Source organism: Lissotriton helveticus, chromosome 7 (genome assembly GCF_964261635.1).
Source record: "Lissotriton helveticus chromosome 7, aLisHel1.1, whole genome shotgun sequence".
NCBI classification, from domain to species: Eukaryota; Metazoa; Chordata; class Amphibia; order Caudata; family Salamandridae; genus Lissotriton; species Lissotriton helveticus.
Window position 1 is genome coordinate 1,476,376,700 of NC_136068.1, and position 6,555 is coordinate 1,476,383,254.

Below are 6,555 nucleotides of genomic sequence, written 5' to 3' on the forward strand. Positions count from 1 at the left end.
GGCAAGCCTGTGAGCTAAGGTCTGCAGCTGGGTCGAGTGTAAGGAATCTACAAGGCTGACTTGGTTCCAGCATCAGTAACTCCTCTCCAGACCACACAATCCTATCTGCACCTGGCCCCAAACTGGCAGCATGACAGGCCCTGGCCGCGTTCCGGTCGCGGACGGGCGCAGACGGGCTTGCCTTTGGCGCGCCATCGGCGCGCCCGCTGCGCACGTCCGCTGCGCGGCCGTGGACACATTCCCTTTATGGGAGGGTACCAGGAAGTGATTCTGTAAGGGGGAGGAGTCGCGACCCTCCGTTCAAGCGGCACAAATAGCCGTGACGGACCGGGGACAGACCGGGGAAGTGCAAAAAGGCAATGTGCAAAAGATACAAATGTGCAAGTACTGCCAGCAAATCACACTGTTTTAAAAAAAATTATTTTGTATTAAAAATCCACAAGGGTTGTACAAATGATTAAAACGAATGGTGGTTCTCAAATCAGCCACGCAGTCGCCTATATGCCTCCAAAGAACAATCGCTCGCAAAACCAGCGCCTCACTCGCGCTGCTCACACCAGCGAGGCTGTTCGAATCTGGCGCCTTTGTAGCCTGCGAGGGGGAGGAGTCGCGTCCCTCAGTTCAAGCGGCACAAATAGCCGTGACGGACCGGGGACCGACCGGGGAAGTGCAAAAAGGCAATGTGCAAAAGATACAAATGTGCAAGTACTGCCAGCAAATCACCCACACTGTTTTAAAAAAATTAATTTTGTATTAAAAATCCACAAGGGTTGTACAAATGATTAAAACGAATGGTGGTTCTCAAATCAGCCACGCAGTTGCCTATATGCCTCCAAAGAACAATCACTCGCAAAACCAGCGCCTCACTCACGCTGCTCACACATGTTCTTGTTATGATATTTCAAATATTGGAGCATGTGTACTCAATAACATGGAATCCAAACCTGCACTTTCTGGAGTAATGCTGATTTCTCTTACATTGAACTAATTGAGCATGTTTTCTGTAATACTGGCATGTCATTTTCTGTGACCACAAATGCTTCAGTGTACGAAAGATGTTCTTGGTGTTTTCGCAAATGCTTAAGTCCTAGCTTTTTCGTCTCAAACTCTTTCCTGTGCGTTTTTGTCTACAATGAGCCCATTGAATGAATGTAAAACCACCCCCACCTAAACCATAAGACAAACGTGGTGTCTAGCAGTTATAAAAATTCTGATTGTTGATATCAGCATGTAAATACACATCCTCCGGGAAGCTTATATGAGATCTTACCTGACTATTGCTCCAGCCACGATAAAGAGTGGTTTGGAAAAATCTTGGAAACCTATGAAGATTCTTAGACGGTGCAGTAGTTTCCTCTCTGTACCAGAAGCGAATCTGCGATTCTTGAGGATAGTGACATTTCACCTTCGATGTGCAGATACTTTCTGTACTTTGCTTCCTGTGTCTCGCCAAAGTGCCCCGTTGTTTGGACATTTTGCTTTTGCATTTGTGAACTGTTCTGATATTTAGTTTGTGGTACTATCCTCCTGGTGATCTACAACATAGCTTCAATCTTATCATGAGTCATAAATGAAGTCCAATTTTCTTCCATCCCCTGAAGTCTTTGGCTTTATGAGTAGATGCTTGGATGTAGTCCTTTCCAAGGCTTCTGTTTCATTGCCTGCTGGAATATCTGTCTGCTGCACTGTGATGTCACAAAGCAACGGTTCCCCAGGATACCATGTTGTAATTTTTTTCATTTTAGGATTAAAAGGCCACTACACTGTCTGTAAAAGTCTCTTTATTGAGAAAATATTTTTAACACAACACCTGTGTTTACTTTCCAAATTCAAACTTTGCGTTGATCACTCCTAAACCAGCAAGTTGGAAAAGCCTTTAATCTGCACTGTCTTGTGACACTCCCATTTGTATTCTAGATAATTGTCACAGATGCTCTGCTGTTTAATACACTCATCTCATTTTTTTATTTCATGTTGATCGTAGAGTATGCTTTAAATACGGGGGACGAGGATAGAATTATCATCCTTAAGGGCAGCCGTGCAGTACAACATTGCCGCTGGATATCTCGAGCTCAGTCACCAATGCTGTACTGAGGTCAGTCCGAAAAGTTTACCACTTTGTAATGCTTTTTCGGGCATTCAAAAATCTGAGGGTGCTGATTGGTCTAGCATCAATGGTCACTGTGTTTCAGAAGCTGATGGATGTTTTCGCGGCTGATCTAAGTGGGGTTCAAGTATTTCAGAATGATATCATTGTTTATGCTGATATCAAAGGAGAGCATAATGCTAGGTTGGCTTGTGCGTTACTTATCCTCAGGGAGAGAGGGGATTGACACACTAGGGATTATTTAGGACACACAATAATGCCTTTGGTGGATGCAGTCAGAAATGGAAGGACCACAACCAAAGGATTATGATGCTTTCATTGGGCTTAGGCAATATTATGCTTGGTTTATTCGTGACTATGCCATGGTTGTTGAACCTCTTAGAGCTGTTGTAAAGAAAAGGGTACTTTTTTGTGAGAGAACGACAACTGCATGCTTTCAAACAAGTGAAATATTATTAATGCACCCACCACGCAGCCCTTTGGTGTCCAAAGCTAAATGTGTGGTGAATGATGGCTTCAAATCTCTATGTTTAGGGGCTGTGTGTAGCCAATTTATTGTTAACAAGGAATGCTCCATTGCATTCATTTCATGTGCACTCAAGGGTTCAGAATAATCATGGGAAAATACTATTTCCTAATATTAGTGCCTTAGATCGAGGTTCCTTTGAGATTTAGTAGGCAGTACCTATCTTGCCCATGTTGTATTTGGGATGTGATGTGCTATTTTTTATTTCTTCATCTGGTTGCTAATTTGTGTTTTTATCATTCTTTCATCTTTTTTTGATGTCAAGATCAATCATCTTTTGACTTGGTATCAGATATATTTTGGCCAATGGTGACATTTTTTTTTTTAACCAAATTTTATTGTTATTGCAAGAGGAATTCACAGAATCAACATTGTGAAAACATAGCAAATACTGAATGTAGGTTTCCGAAACAAACTTAGAACAGAGGAATGCAATACATAGTTTCAAAACATTTGAAAATAAATACAAATTAATACAAATTAAGCTGGTCTCATCGGAAAGCATTGCCCAATAGTCCATATATCAAATAAACGTTCCCCAAATTGTTTCCCTTCTTTTCAGTGCCCTGGGTCCTCTTAATTTAGCTAATGCTAGTTCCATTGTATTTCATTAATCAAGCCCCACCACTCCATAATGTGTGGAGGCTCCTTAGAGATCCAGGACCTGGCTATTACTAGCCTTGCACAAGCATATACTATAGATATCAAATCTTTATGGCTACTGTTAGTGTCCTGGATGTCGAGTAGAATCAAATGAGCAGAGAGAGGCGGGGATAGTATTTGTTTCTTACTTAAGACATCACTTATTCCCTTCCAGAACAAAGTAAGCGCAGGACAAGAGAAAAGCATATGTTCAATGCCTGCCGCTTCGAGATTACATTTAGGACACTTAGGGGCCGATTAGGATGGAGAATTTTCCGCCTCCTCCGGGCCGGCGGAAGCCACCGCCGGCCCAGAGGAGGCGGAAAATCCTCTGCGGAGTCACCAAAGACCCACCGCTGCATTACGATGGCTGGTGGGTCTTGGTTTCTGTCCGCTGCTTTTCCGCCGCGGTCGGATTACAACCGCGGCGGAAAAGCTCTCATTTGGCTGGCAGTGTCTATCAGACACCGCCAGCCAAATTAGGATGCATTAGTAAACATGCTTTTCCACGGCGGTTTTTCCGCCTTGGAAAAGCATGTGTACTTTTGATTTTGGGGGCCCGTTGCGGGCCCCCAGGGTGTAGGCGGGTGGGGGGTGCACATGGGGGGTACCTATGGTACCCCCCAGTATTTACATGCACAAATCGGCAGGCACCGCGCGGTGCCTGCCGCTTTGTGCATGTAAATGTAAAACATGCACTTTTAACATTGCGGCGGGTGCTGCTTGAAGCAGCACCCGCCGCAATGTTAAGTATCCAGGATGTGACCGCCAGGGTGGCGGTCACATCCTAATTTGCACGGAGGGACCGCTGCAGCCCACGCGGACGGTCCCTCCACCTCTGGGATGGCGGACGGACGCAAGTCCGTCCGCCATCCTAATCGGCCCCTTAGTGCGATCATTAGACTGGTTCCCTAATGACCAGCTAGTGATTCTTTGGGGGGTATAATATAGTTGACTAATAGTTCTGTACAATTGTTGCCTTAAATTAGAAGATTGGACTACCTGGTTGATTTGGCAAAGTGAAGCTGAGATCTGATTAGGCCTGATGTTAATTCCTAATATATTCGACCATTTAGCTGCCATTTTTCCACAGTCCTCAATCTTTCCTAGAGTTAAATATCCATAACTCTCGCTTCTGAGTGACTTAGTTCGGTCCGAATACAGACATCTTAGAGTATCTGAGTGGTCAACTTCCTCAATTTTCCTTTTTCAAGCTAAGAAATCCCGCATCTGAATATATTTAAAGTACATGCCGTCATTTAGTTTAAATAGAAGCTTTAATGTAGTGAAACTTAGAAAACCGCCCGACCCATAAAAATCCCCCAACGTATTAATGCCATGCCCTGCCCATAGAGTCCCTGCCCCGTCAGAAAAAATATCAGGCAATCCTGGATTCCCCCATAATGGAAGTTCAGAGTTAAAAAAAGAAATCTTATCTATAATCATGATTTGGTCCCATATTTTTTTAATATGTCTAGCGGTCTTAAATTTTACTCGTTTAAAGTAATTTGGATCATGGACACAAAACAAGAATTGATTGCAATCCGGTCCCAACATAAATTCATGAAAAAGTAACGAGCTTTCATTTTTCAGGAGACTACGTACACGATGAAAAAAAGTTGCAAAAAAGTATAGTCTAAAATCCGGAAATGTTAAACCTCCTTTTTCAATTGGCAGTTTCAAGAACTTGATTGATGTACGTGCTTTTTTGTAGCCCCATACAAAGCTGCTGCAAATACCGTCCAGTTTAAAAAAAAAAAAAAAAAGATTATTAGGTTGAAGTGGAATAGATCTGAATAAATAGAGGAATTTAGGCAGAATCTTAATTTTTATTAAATTTATGCGTCCCACCATACTAGGTGGTATCTTATGCCAGTTTCTTAAAGAGAGGGTTACTTCCTTCAACAGCACATCGTAATTCAATGTTATTATTTCCGCAACATTAGCCGCTATCTTTATTCCTAAGTAAGTAGCATTTGGACACAAACCCAAAATCGGTTCGGTAGGTTTATAGTTGGCAATAACTTGAGTTTTATTCACATTCAATTTATATCCTGACACTTCCCCGAATTTTCTCGCGCCCTCTTTTATCTCGGGAATAGCCTTTACTAGATCTGTGGTAAATACTGCTATATCATCTGCAAAAGCAGTTATTTTTAAGTTAATCCCACCATGTTGTACAGGGATGATGTTATCTTGAGCAACCAATGAGTTTAAAAACGGCTCCAAAGAGAGGGCGAACAGCAGGGGTGACAAAGGGCAACGCTGCCTTGTTCCCCTCTCTATCGAAAAATTGGAGGAATTTGTACATGCATAACTTATCTTAGCCGTTGGTTAATCGTATAACGAGCTAACCCATCCAAGATATTGCCCGGATATACCATAAGCTCTCAACACCGCCCACAAGTACTCCCATCCCACTCGATCAAATGCTTTTTCCGCATCCAACATGACCATTCCGAGTGGGGTGAGAGTAGTCGACGCGACACCAAACGCTGTAATAGCCATGTTAACATGGGCAGTGGTGTCTCTCCCCATCACAAACCCATGCTGTTGGCTATTAACTAATTCAGATATAATAGGCGCTAAGCGATTCGCCAACATTTTTTCAAAGGCTTTAGCGTCCGCATTGATCACCGAAATCGGCCGGTATGACCCACATTCTTCTGGCGGCTTGTTTTTCTTAAGAAAAAACACGATCTTGGCAGTTTTCCATGATAGAGGGGCCTTTCCTGTTTCTCCAACAGAATCTATTACTCATTCCAATAGAGGAATCAATCAATCAATCAATCCATCAAACCATTTGTATAGCGCGCTACTCACCCGGGAGGGTCTCAAGGCGCTTGGGGGAGGGGGTATGCTACTGCTCGAACAGCCAGGTCTTGAGTTGTTTTCTGAAGGTGAGATGGTCCTTGGTCAGCCGAAGGTGGATGGGGAGGGACTTCCACGTCTTGGCAGCCAGGTAAGAGAAGGATCTTCCTGCGGCGGTTGCTCTTCGGATGCGTGGTACGGCTGCGAGGGCGAGGCTGGTGGACCGTAGCTGGCGGGTGGGCGTGTAGAAGGTCAGGCGGTCGTTGAGGTACTTGGGGCCCAGGTCATGGAGAGATTTGTGTGCGTGGGTGAGGAGCCGGAACGTGATCCTCTTGTCGACGGGGAGCCAGTGCAGGTTCCTCAGGTGGCTGGAGATGTGGCTGCGTCGGGGGACATCCAGGATGAGTCGGGCGGAGGCGTTCTGGATGCGCTGGAGTCTTTTCTGTAGCTTGACTGTGGTTTCGGCGTA